Below are 13685 nucleotides of genomic sequence, written 5' to 3'. Positions count from 1 at the left end.
TTCTGAAAAGTTTTTATATCCAAAATGAAATGATGAAGTGATATATTTCTATATATCCTAGATTTAATGATTAGCTAAGGATTGTATTATTTTATATTAATACTAAATCGACCTTATAATTAACCTTATACTAAATATAATACTAAATGGACATTATAACAATTTTCTCTTTTAATTAGATTTTCTCTTTTTTATATTTAGCTTATTTTAATTACTCTTTTTGCTATATATAACACACAGAGAGCACGCACACAAGTGTACTGTTCTTGTAATTAACTATATTCCACCATCTTCTAAAGCAGTCTTTTAAATTTCTAAATAAGTTTTATCAAAGTTTTCCAAATGAAATACACTTTCATCATTTAAAACCACTTCTGGAACAACTCTGAACAATTCTGCCTCTTCTTCTACATGACAATTTCTTCAGATGGTTGAAATCACTGTCATTCCTTTCTGCAGTCTCCCTTTCTCCATATACCATGACACCAACCATTTGACTCAAGCTTTTCCTTCCAGATACCTCATCATCTTGTTTACTTTCCATCAAACAAACTGTAGTTTATTAAGAGACATAGTGGCACAGTGGTTAGACTGCCGTATTGCAGGCTACTTCTGCTGACTGCTGGCTGCCAGCAGTTTGGCAGTTTGATTCTCACCTGCTCAAGGTTGACTCAACCTTCCATCCTTCTGAGGTTGGTAAAATGAGGACCCAGATTGTCAGGGGGATTATGCTGACTCTGTAAACCACTTTGAGAGGCCTGTAAAGCACTGTGAAGTCTACAAGTCTAAGTGCTATCAATATCATGCCTAAAATGTGCTCCCAAAATGTAAGCAATAATTTAGGTACAATCTGACCAATACAAAACAGAGAGAAACAATTGCTTTTTGTAACGTTCATAGTATTTCTCTGTTGATGCAGCACAAAAATACAATATCGTTGTTGTTGGCTCATCTTTGGCTTGTAAGGTGCTCCTCCTATTTTCTACTCCAATGGTTTCAATTTTTTTCAGGCCATAGAACATGTTAGTTAAAACAATTTCCGCAAGTCCCCTTATGATCAAGAGCAAAAGTTCTAATAATCCAAAATGCACTGTGTTTAAATAAACTTTTTTATTCCCTTAGCCTCTCACAGAACCCCAGATTTTCTTGGACAATAAAAGTTCTGTGTTGGAACATTGCTCTTTGGTTTCCTCCACATCCATGACACTTGCAGATTTAATAATTTATTTTCATCCATTATTTATAAATATGTTGACCAGCACAATATGAAAGTCTAACTGATCAGACTGTGTTTATCTGGGTCCTCAATTATAGGAATAAAATTTGTTCTTCCCCTTTTTGACAAGAGGAATAACATTAGTTTTCTCAATTCTTCTGCCTATCCTTCAAAGTTTCTCAAAAGGTTGATACACAAGATCAAGATTTTCTGATGAATAAATCTGGTTTTAAAATTGAGGGAAAAGGTTAAATATTTGAATGCTATTTTGACTAATGTAAATTGTATGTTGTTTCAAAATAATGTCAAGGGATGGAACAAAATTTAAAAAAGGTATGCTGAGATGAAAACAATTACAGTTGTCATTGTTGGGAAGAATTTCTGTTATTTAAAATGAACATTTTATCTAGCATGTAATTTTTATTCCAGGCAATAACATATTGAATTGGATTGAACTGAATTGAACTTTATTTGGCCAAGTGTAATTTGACACACAAGGGATTTGTCTGTGGTACAAAAGCACTTAGTGTACACGCAAGGCAACAGAATCATCATCATCATCATCATCATCATCAAATAAAAGGGGAAGCAAAGAAGATAAGAAGGATAAATAATACTACAACCACACTACATGGGTAAATATGCATAGACATTAGACAGCACTGTAAGAATTAGGTGTTCAGTAGAGTGATGGCATGGGATAAAAAAAAACTGTCCCTGTGTTTAGTTGTCTGTGTCTTGTTGTTTTTGTACAGTCATCCTGAGATGAGGAGTTGAAATTTATGATGTTTTATAAAAACTAATCTTACAAAATGTTTCTAATAGGAGTGAGATATGGGAAGGTGATGGGGGGAAAACATACATGTATAGCTAAGAATCACTGCAATTGAAGAGGTGTGTCCTGGTCACAGTTAAGCAGGAAGGTAATTAGATAAATTATATTATTAAGTGTTGTACCTTATGATTCTTGACTCTTGATGAATGTATCTTTTCTTTTATGTATAGAGAGCATTTGCACCAAGACAAATTCCTTGTGTGTCTAATCACACTTGGCCAATAAAAGAATTCTAATTCTAATTCTGAATATGGAAATGCTAAGTTCTCAAAAGAAGTCAATATGTTACTGGAAAGAACAAACCCACTTTCCACAATCTTGTGATTTCAGAAGTGTAGGACTTTAGTTCCTATAATCCCTAAACAAATAGGCATGCTTGTTGACCACAGAAGGACTTGGTTCAGCACATTTGGAAGTCTGAAGCTGAGATATCATATGGCAGATTTTCCTCACTCCAGAAAAAGAGTGGAGGGAAAGCAGATTGCTCTTTCACACATATAAAAATGGTTCTCTGAAGTGTTTTCAGTCAGGTTTGAAAGTCAGGCAAAAAAAATGCATGGCACGTTCCATGTGATCATTCACATGAATTTAATAAATGGCTTTGGACAGGTTTTTTGTTTTTTTTTGTTTTTGGCAGAAAAACTCCAGATGTGAAGCAGATTAAAAGAAGACACTGGATGTGAGCGGGAGGAAAAAGAGAATTTTGTCTGAGGCCAAGTCCTAAAGAAGGCATTTGCGGTAACTTTTAAACCACATTTCTGACACTTTGCCCTTCCCCACAACAGAAAATATAAAGCAATACATGTTATACTTCTCTTATTTTCTAGCTGCTATTTTAAGTATTGTGGCTTATTTAGGACAGGGGGAGGGTGCTTTTTAAGATATTTCTCATCTTGTGTGCTATCTTCTATGAGATGACGAGTATGTTTTTTCTTTTTCCTCCACAACCAATTGCAGAAACATTCTGTGCACTGTGCTTTGTCTCCAGATTTATGAACCATTGCAAAGTTTTCTTTAATATCAGTAGAAGACACTAATTTATATGAATCACTTTCAGATTGGACATAATTAGAAAAAATTACAGCAATTTTGTGTTTTCCACCAATTGTGGCACACAGGATGAAATTTCTAAACTTAAACTATCAATTTAAGGCTCAGCATGTTTAGCTATAGCAGCCAATATGTAACTATTTTAAGAAGTGAGAGAGTTTCAAGGAGAAGCCATAACAATGCACCCTTGCTAGCTGGGTCTCTGGGGATATAATTTGGACAAAAAGAGTGACTCTGTACCACTGCATCCAAATAATGAGCAATGGTCAAGCAATCTCTAGTTGTCACTTCCTTTTTTGGATGACTGTGTATCTCCATTTCTTGAAGTCACGAGCTTCTCAGATCAATAATGTGTCTGGCAGATCCTCAAAACCTTAGCTGAAGAACCCAAGGACATCTTTCTTGTTTTCTAAACAGCTGTTCTCAAAATACCTGTTCACTAAATTGAAGGCACATAAAGAAAACTGGCCTCAAATACCTAAATAGCCCTGTCAATAAAAACAATAAGAAACTATTGTTCACTCAAATTTCACCTATACATTCAAAAAAGCAATGTGCAATGGAATAAAATATTCTTGCCACTTGAAAGAGTTCCCTTCTAAGTTCTGCTTCTATTTATTTATTTCTTGCCTTTATTATTTGTGTAAACAGCTAAGACAGTGAGCATCCTAATATCTTTTCCTCCTTCTATTTTCTCCACAACAACAACCCTGTGAGGTTGCATTGAGCTAAGAGAGAGTAACTGTCATCTGTCAACTGTCATTTCAAAGTCATCCAGTGGGCTTTTATGCCTAAAATGGGACTAGAACTCCCAGGCTCCTGGTTTCTACACTAGACTACTGCACTAAATAAGCTATGAAGTATCAATCTGACAAATGTTTAGAGTTCTAGAGGTGAGGTAATATTTGTGATTTCTAATAACCAAAAATTAAATTGGAAATGATTCATCATTCTAGATTTGCAAATTAAAGGATGAAAAAATAGTTTATTATTGCCCAAGAAGCTTTAAACTCACTTTTTTTTTTTTTTACCAAAAGCCTAATTTGAAGAGTAAGAACAAGATGATTAGGTAAGTACAGTATAAGGAATGTGGCATAATGCTGTCATGGCTCCATACTGGAAAGTATAAGTTGTGTTTCTCCAAAACCTCATCTTTTTTTGGATGCGCAGCTCATGATGTGCCACTCAAAATTCAAGTGTGACCTTCAATTTGACAAAGATTCTGAAATTTCTTTCATATTTTCTAGAAGAGCACTCTACTAGCTTACAACTCAATGGTACATGCTATAGCAATGCTTTGATCACAGCTTTCCAAAATGTAACAGTTATCAATAGATACAAGATATTTTATCATCAGTATGTAAATGATATTCAGCTCTATTTCATCTTAATATTTGATACATGACACTCTACAGGTTAAATGGGTGCTAAGAGGCAAAAATGGATGGATAAAGGCCAACAAACTGAATGCAACAAGAGAAAGATTCTTTGGAGGCAATTCTCAATCCCAGGAATTATTCAGAAGTTTCTTCCATTTGGGTCTAGACTCCCTTTGAAGAGGCATGTATACAATATTATATGAGAGTGATCCAGTTTTGTCACTGTATGTAGTCACAAACTCAACAACACTGAGTGTATTTGCTCCAGCTATAACTGTTCTTGGATTGACAGTTAACCATATTAAGTCACATGCTGGTTATTACAATATACTAGGGGTGCCAAACTCGCAGTGTCATGGTGGTGTCACATGACGAACCAGGACTTTTCCCCCCTGCTAAACCAGGCAGGAGTGGTGCCATCATGTGATGCATCCAGCCCACAGCCCATGAGTTTGACACCCCTGCAATATACTATAAGAAGTTTCCCATAAACTTGATCTAAAAACAGAAACTGACAAGATGTTAATCAGGGATAATATAACTCCTAAATAAATTTTGCAATAGCTACTTATTTATTTCTAGGCCAAATTTCAGTCTGTTCTCTAGATCTAAACAATATCAGGTAATTCAAACAGATTTTAATTTCCACAAACTGAACTGCCTTGTTATTGCATGACTAATGATTAGATCAAATTCACAAGTCCTTGTGTTGCACTGGTCATGATCAATGTTTGATGGGCTGTATAGTTATTTTCTTTTTTGTTATTGGATATACACACACCTGCCTACTAGTGATTTTTTTTAGATTGATGTTACCTGTCTAGAAATGCTTTTTCAAAGGGCAGATTCCATCTGAAACAGCTAAACAAATAAAGGTATCCTTGGTTTGCTACTCCCCTAAGTTATAGTAACAATTTTTATTTATGGCCCAAATGCCTGAATAATATTACTCTAAATTTTGGAAATCATTCTTTAATATTTCTGTTTCTGTTTGTTGTAGATATTACAAAGCTCTGCATTATTTTTAAGCTAAATCAGATGGGAGGAGAGTATATTTATAACAGATATGGCTCTGGAAACAGCTGGTTGCAAAACAATTATTAATTTCATGCTTTATTTTATGCAAACCTTGAGTTCACATCAAAGTTGAGATTGATTTAATTAGAATTTGTATCATCAAGCCATTTGGATTTGAGCTTTTAATTAGGGTAGCATAAAAAAAAAAACTGTAGAGGCTGCCAGAACATGATTATGTGTGTGTGTATCTCTGTGTCTGGGTTTGAAATGGATGCCTGCTGACTTTCTAATCAGTACTATCAGGGAGACAAGATATCTTTCCATACACATTTTCCCTTTCCCAAAAGATTATCAACAAGCAGCAACAAATGGATGGATATAAAGCTAGTTCACTCCTATCTGCACTGTAATTGCATTCACAAATCTTCTATTTACTCTGTAATACGCAGGGATTCAGATACACTTGCTTTCATGATCATAAACAAAAGTTTCCATATTTCAGATATGGACAAATATATACAAGAAAAACAAGTGTGATAGCTACATGTTTTGTTGGGCTATTATTATTTCATTCATTTAAAGGTATCCATGCTGCCTAGCACAATATTCCATAAGCAATGCCCTCACAACACCCATTATCTATATCAACTGGTGTAAACCAAATGGCTCTAATATTATGCAAAATGTATCATATGCAACTATCAACATCTGAATCAGAAACAAGCCACTAAGACCTTGACAAATCACCACTAGTCTGAACAGAAATGCACTACACTGGTCCAAAGAGTTATACTAGATTTTCTGGGATTTATATTAGTACAGATAGTCCTTGACTTACGACCACAATTGAGCCCAGAATTTCTGTTGTTAAATCAAAATGTTGCTAAGTGAATTTTGCCCCATTTTATGAGTTTTCTTACCACAGTTGTTAAGTGAATCACTGTAGTTGTTAAGCTAGCAACATGGTTCTTGAGTGAATCTGGCTTCCTCATTGCTTCATTGACATTGCTTGTTAGAAGATCACAAAAGATGATCACATGATCCCAAGACACTGCAACTGTCATAAATATGAATCAGTTGCCAAGTGTCTGAATTTTGATCACATGACCAAGGGGATGCTGCAATGGTCATGTGAAAAATGGTCCTAAGTCACTTTTTTCAGTGCCATTGGAACTTCAAACGGTGATTAAATGAACTGTTGTAAGTCGAGGACTACCTTAAGTAGCATTATAGAGTCTAGCACTAAAAAGACGCCTTCCACCCTTACTTCTCTGTGTCCCTGAATACATTCTAGTAAAACTTTCCCCAATTTGGAGCGTGTTTCCCACATGGAGAGAAGAGAAAGAGCCATCCGGATATATATGCTAGGACTTCCCTCCCAAAATCCTTATCTGTTGCATTTTATTTCACTAGTAACTTGAACTCAGAACAGCTATATGCCTGTGAAGAAAATTTTTAGCAAGCACTAAGAAGAATGGGCCAGAAATTAGTCTGTCCTCTCTCCCCAAGCATTAAGGACTAAATGTGATCTGAGTGTAATCCCTACAGGTGAAAAATGATGAGTGGTGGGATGTGTTTGGCCATATGTGTTTTCAGGAGTAGAGGAAAAAGAGCAATCAATGTAGAGAAACAAAAAAAGCCAGGATGGCGATTCAAAATGCCAACAAAGGATTGGAGTATTTTGATGCTGGCTCAGAGGAATTACTAAAGATAAGAGAAGCAGAAACCAAGAAAGGAAAAGGAAAAAAGAAACTTCAAGGAGGGATACAAAAGAGAAACAAGATTTTCAAATCAGCGCTTGTCCTATTTTATAAGCAAAATGTAGATCAATACATTACATTCACTTTTTGAGAGTTAACATGCTGACTCCATAACCTTGTCAAGAACAATATATCAACCAAGAAAGCAAGATGCTGTTAGGGAAAATAACTATAATTTGAGAAGAAACACATCAGAAGAAGAAAGAAGAAGGGAAATTTCCCCCTTAGGATAGACTGTTTGGCAATTCGTCGCTTTTCTTAACTGTTTGCTATTACTTAAATTATATTTGTAGTATTTTTATGACATCTCATATTCCATATTCCCCTAATAGAAAGGAATATTCAGCTGTTTCTCCTAGGAATATAAAGAATTTAGGAAAAGTTCCCAAAGGAAAGTGAACAAAGAATACCAATCTGGAAAAAATGGGGGTGTATTTGAATCAGTGAGACTGACAGAGTGCCCCAAGATATTTTGTATCTGACGTGAAAAACAAAGAGGAATTCCATTTAAGAAAGCTAATCAGATGACAGTTGCCTCATACTTCAACATTACAAACATCACCCCCGGGGGTCACAGCTTGTTCAGGGCAGAAGACACACCACAGGGCATGTGAGATGACTATCTCAGATATTTGTTCTTTGAGAAATAAATGAAGACTAATGTTTTCTTGTAGTTTGATCACTGTTGATTTCTTTCATTTCACTAGAACTGTTCTATCTGCCTCTTTGAATTCTCCTAAAATCATGCTTGTATCATCAGTAATAATATCTAGATCAGTTTGTCTTTAATTTTTCAAAGTTTCTCAAATGGCTTTTGCCTTTGGATTGTTGAAAGGTGTCAAAATGCCTTTCTTTCAAGGGTTCGATTTTCCCACTGGGAGAGCTCCGGTGCAAGGATACGGACAACTGCTTGAAAGCTGGATCTTTTTAGTCTGCGTTCCTGGGCTAGCTAGCTTCTTATGGCAAGTCCCTGGTTTTTTATACTCTTTTCCCCCTTCGTAAGTTGATTTTGTGTGAATGTTTGTATTTGTGCTTAATTTTTTAAATTCTGTTTGAGTTTGTCTTTATTCCCGCCGGAGGGCAAACTCCGCGGGGTGCAGAAAGCAAACTCCTTGGGGTGGCCAGATTGTATTATTGGTTTTTTCTAATCTCTTTTAGCTTTAAGATAGTTTTTCATATTTGTTCTGTGGCAATCTCCTGTCTGTCCCTTTTGTAATTTATATATTGTGTCTTTTGTCTGTTTGTTTTGCTTATTTGGTATGTCCTGTGTTTGTAAGGGTTTTCTAAATTATCTTTTTGTTTCCTTTTCTTATTTGTCTAGTTTTCTTAATTACTTAGGCTTTTGTCTATAGGGATTCTTTAATGCCTTTTTTATTTGATTCCTTTTCCTATGTAAGTTTGTTTTATGGCTGACCTGATGTTCCCCTTGGGCTTTTCCTGTTTTTGTGACACTACTGTCTTCGTGAAGTTCCCTTTCCACAGGATTATGGGCCCAAATAATTTATAGCAGTCACGCTTAGGCTTAGATACCGCTTCATAGTTCTTTAAAGCACTCTTCAAAGGAGTTTACAGAGTCAGCATATTGTCCCCAATAATTTGGGCCCTCATTTCACCAATCTCGGAAGGATAAAAGGCTAAATCAACCTTGAGCCAATCAGAATTAAATTCCTGGAAGTGAGCAGAGTCAGCCAGCAATACTGCATTCTAATCACTGTGCCATCATGGCTCTTTGCTTCATTCTCTTATCCTTGTGTTTCATTACTAGAGTTACTAATAAGCAATTGGTTGATCTTCATCAAATGTAGAATGATTTGTTCTTTTACATCCAAGGAATTTGCAAGTTTTCTCCAGCACCCCCAATGCAGGGTTTTGGGGGGTTTTCTTCATTCACCCTTTTCTGATGGTCCAGCTTTCATAGCTATGTGCTACAGCTGGAAAGATCATGTCCTTCATCATAGATACCCATGCTGTTAAACGTGATGTCTCTGAACTTTAACATTTTGTGTGTCACAGTCTTAATCCCAAGCAGCAGACACATCTTTCTTTAATGGCTACACCATCTCTTTGAATTTATGACTTCAAGACTTCAAGTCTATTAATACTTCAACTTCTCTGTACTGTATTGCTGTTATCTGGCAACTTAAAAATTAGGGTAAGTGACTACAATGTTTTGACTCTGCTCCATTTCTTAAGCTTCCTCTGAAATCTTAAATAGCATTTCCGATAGCTTGGAGAAGCATGTATGCATAAACACCTAAACATAAAAGGAATCAGAAGCCTGTAAACCTACAAAGGTTCTCATTCAGTGTGCATGTGCCAAAAAGCAGACTGATAAAAAACCCATCTACATGCATTGCATTTAATTTTTGCTCCCAAGCTGGATATGCTAAGTAAATGTGGATTTATCTTTATCCCCATATGATAACCAGTACTAATCACTACTGACAATCAGTAATAAACATGCCAGCATCCACAATAAATAAAGCAGTTAATATTATATTATTTGGGAATACAACTTCATTGATCAATATATTAACATTAATGCAAAAGTTAGATCAACCCCGCCCCCCATCATTTACCCATTTTATTCTAAGTGGAAGGGTGAAAAAAAAAATCTCAGTCACTGAGATCAAGAAGTATTCCACACATCCAACACTTAATGGATAAAAGCCAAGCAAGAATAAATATTAGAATGTTTGATGTTTTAAAAATGAGATTCAACAAATTACGTTGTTAGAAAGCAATGCTGGGGCTGGAAACATATTTTTAATTATTTCAAAGACCATTTGTTAATGTTGTGCAGAAATAGACCAACAACAAATAGAGCTCAAAACAAGTGCTGATCTTAAGGAAGATAATTTAAATGATCATTTAGAAACTGATGTAAAGCTTTGATTATAGGGCTCTCTACTGAAAGCAGAGTTATCTTCTAAGAAGCTATAAAACAGCTAATGGAATAAAACAGGATTGGCTCTTCTGTAACAGCCCACATGTGGTTTTTGACAGCATCCTCCATACAACTGGGCTAACACATACATTGCAACTTTGGTAGCCTTTGAATACTCACAAAGAAAGCTACCATGTTTTTGCAACTTTCAAAAGGAGCTGCTGTATATGAAGCTTCCTAAGTAGCTATGACAAATAGACAAAGGATTGGCAATAAACTAAATTAAAAAGGCACAAATGATCAGAACTATAGGAATTGTCATAAGAAAAACAAGTGCTTGTTTATATGCTTCAGAAATAAAGGAGAGAGAATCTGCATTTTATATCAAATCACCAATTAAACGGCTAAGAGAAAAATGTAAGAAAAATACAAACATTAAATAGTTGGGACAAAGATCTGGCAAAACCAGCAAAAATATTCTATATTATTGGAGATGCAAATCAAATTCTGAGGAGGATACAAAATACTTATGCTCCAACACAGATAATTATTATGGATCATCATACCAGTAGGTATGAATTTAATTTTTCTGCTATAGAATAATGCCACTAATAATAAGGATTTTCCACATTCTTGAATATCAATAAGTTATACTTTTTCTACAATGTAGAGAGAATATAATAAGGATAATAGGGTGATTATTATCTAGCCACTTTTACTTGATTAAATAATAAAGTTGTTTGCAAACTGAGTGAATCTAAGGTATTTGGTTTTTTAATGACAGGTTTTGTGATAAGCATGCACCGGTACCAAAAAAAAACCCTCCTGTTCTTTCTAGCGTTTATTTAAATGCAAATAAAATATGGCATTTTATTATAATAAAATTATATTAATCAGTCTTCTTATAGGATTACATCATTCATCATAGCAAACTGCGATCATGTTTATTTATGTATTTATTTATTAAACTCAATTTGGTCACCACTCAATTCCAACTTGGTGCAAGTTCACAAACAGTAACATATAATCCAATTCCAACCCAAAACAAAACAGCATCCTGACACATTATATAAACAGAAAAATAGCAAGCACACCTAAGGGGCCATAACCATCTCACTCCAAGACCTGGGAATGCAACCAGATCTTCAAGGCTTTATGGAATGCCAACAGGGTGAGATCCAGATGTAATTCAGGGGTAGATTACATTCCAAAGGACAAATAATACAACACAAAAGGTACTCTTCTTTTCTTTGCATTGGACTGATGGTTGTTCAATTAAAACAAGGGACTAAATTACCCACCATCTCCTTTTCCTTGTTATTTCTAGCTGGTGTAAATTATTAATAGAGGCTGTTGTTCTGCATCATGGATCAGGCCAAGCCTAGATTTGCATGCCAAGAGACTGACGAAATGGATGCATAAGAAAGACTACAAACTTTTTTCTACAATTTATTCTGCAGACAGTGACCCAATTTTCTTAAAGGTGCCTGAAGGCCACTGTGTTGTTGCTTTCTTGCCTCTCACAAGGAAACTGAAATCCTGAATTTCAACTGATTTAAAGCCACTGACTTCAACAGAGCTACTTCAGTTGGCTACCTGAGGGTCTGAAAATCACTGAATTATATAGGAGTTATTCACAGAATAAAATACCAAACAATTATACTGTCACAGTTATTTTCAGCCACTGGCATACCTGCAGCATGGCACCCATGCTCATAGCCTCAATTGCAAAAGTGCATTTTCTGGCAATAATTTAAAAAAACAGATGAAAAGCTAGTACAAACAACTACATGGAGGAAATCAAATTGCAATGCCCAAAGGGTCTTAGCATCACATTTGTCTCTCCATTTGGTGATGACAAACTCATAAGCAAGAGTTTAATTGGTCAGATTTCAATAAAACAACCATTCCTTGGGAACCAGAAGACATGTTTGATTCTCAAAGTTCTGGACATTTATTGTATTCTTCTATTGCTGCTTTTTCAAACATAACAACTGAGTGAGGCCATGTTAATCTGGAACAAAATGTGTTGATTTTTCTTATTTCTTGGGCTACTTGCACCCTTCTCCAAAATATTTTCTATTAACTCAAGAATGCTAAGACTATCCAGGAAAGAAGAGAGAAAGAAAGGAATGTTAAGGTGAGATTTCCTAAACTGCAGTTGTATATACAATGCACTGATTCATCCCAAACTTTTAGGAAATCATTCAAAGTCATGGGGGGGGGGGACAAAAAGGATCCAAGTCAAGAGAATTGGTACACAGAATTTTTGTTGGAAGGCAAATGAAGTGAAATAATCTATTCAGAGCTCCACATGAGGCATTGATCAGGAATAGTACAGAGAAATAAGACAAAGACACAGCGTATCTTCTCAGCCATCTACCTTGTCTTCAGTCTTTTGTCTGTACAAATCAAACATCCTCATCAGTCGATCTTCCAAAGTGTCCTTTCAATTTTCTCTTCAGTTTACTATGTACCAGTGTTTCACTGCTAGTCTGTGGAGGCCCAATTTTGATGTGTTCTGATCTATAATTAAGAGCTAAGATAATTGGAAACTGTAGTTAGTCTATTATTCCTTCGCCAATAGTTCAGAAAACATTCAGGGATTCTTCCTTTCTTGGAAGAAAGTTTGAGATCAGATTGCTTTTCATTTTATCTCTCCTGTTTTTCAAAACCCCTTTTGTTTAATTTCAATGTTTCAAACTTTTAAATAGATGTTATCATTTGAAAAGAAATGGATGTCATCTTATGGCAATACGTAGACTATAGTTTCTGGGTTGGATCCAAATATCTTGGGCAGATCCCAAAGACTTTCTCTCTTTTTTATTATAATTGTTTAAAGAAATGTTCTGGTTTTCCTAACTTAAAAGAAATATGATCCATAAGAGTAAAATAAAGCTATATGAAAACTAACACTAAAAAGAGTAAGTGATATCAGAATGCAACAAAATTATAAGTAATATGTTATAATTGTACATTTTAAACCAAGTCATATATTAGGAACATGTCAAACAATTGTTCCCATTAGAAGGGCAATGGGCCTATTAATATACACAGCAGTAGCCTTTATATTTCTTTTACTACTCAACTTAAAGCTACATTTGAAGCTATGCATAGTTAGATTTTAAAAATTCATAGAAGTCAATCAAGAAAGGTTCTAAGTCTCTGATTTTATTACCTATCTTAGGAACTAATATGTTTCTAATTCTTGTTTATTTGATTGGGAGCTGCCAAAAGATGTCTAACTGTATAAATGCTTTAAATAAATAAATACATTTCCATTGATAATTTGCTCTTTATCACTAAGCATTCTCATCTGGAATACACAAAAAGGTATTTGACATATATTTTCTTAAAACTGAACGTGAAATATAGATGATTTTTTTAAAAATTCCGTTCTCATACAGTGAAGGCAATGATTCTGAACATCCTGTCTCAGGAGCACATACCTCAGTATTAAGTAGTAGCAATCTCCAAAGTTCTTCAGTATACATTTAATATCAGCTACAAAATAACAAGTTCCCCATCTTCAACTGGTATC

At 35.0% G+C, this 13685-nt stretch overlaps 1 protein-coding gene and 1 long non-coding RNA gene across 2 annotated transcripts in view; one reads left to right on the top strand and one right to left on the bottom strand.

The window, feature by feature from the left end:
• The window catches only part of LOC148131178 (uncharacterized), a 75741-nt gene extending 72957 nt beyond the window's left edge, over nt 1–2784 (top strand). Inside the window, exons 2-3 of the long non-coding RNA XR_015748536.1 lie at nt 1646–1851; nt 2689–2784. This is a non-coding gene — a long non-coding RNA (uncharacterized LOC148131178). The remainder of the gene's footprint in view (nt 1–1645; nt 1852–2688) is intronic.
• Nucleotides 1–13685, bottom strand: part of GRM4 (glutamate metabotropic receptor 4) — a 360805-nt gene that overhangs the window by 234787 nt on the left and 112333 nt on the right. The window lies entirely within an intron of this gene.

This window comes from Notechis scutatus, chromosome 3 (genome assembly GCF_049901735.1).
Source record: "Notechis scutatus isolate UNSWTSFEM ecotype Mainland chromosome 3, rNotScu1.2, whole genome shotgun sequence".
Lineage (NCBI taxonomy): Eukaryota > Metazoa > Chordata > Lepidosauria > Squamata > Elapidae > Notechis > Notechis scutatus.
Note: the sequence above shows the minus strand (reverse complement) of the source record. Positions and strands in the feature narration are given on the sequence as shown.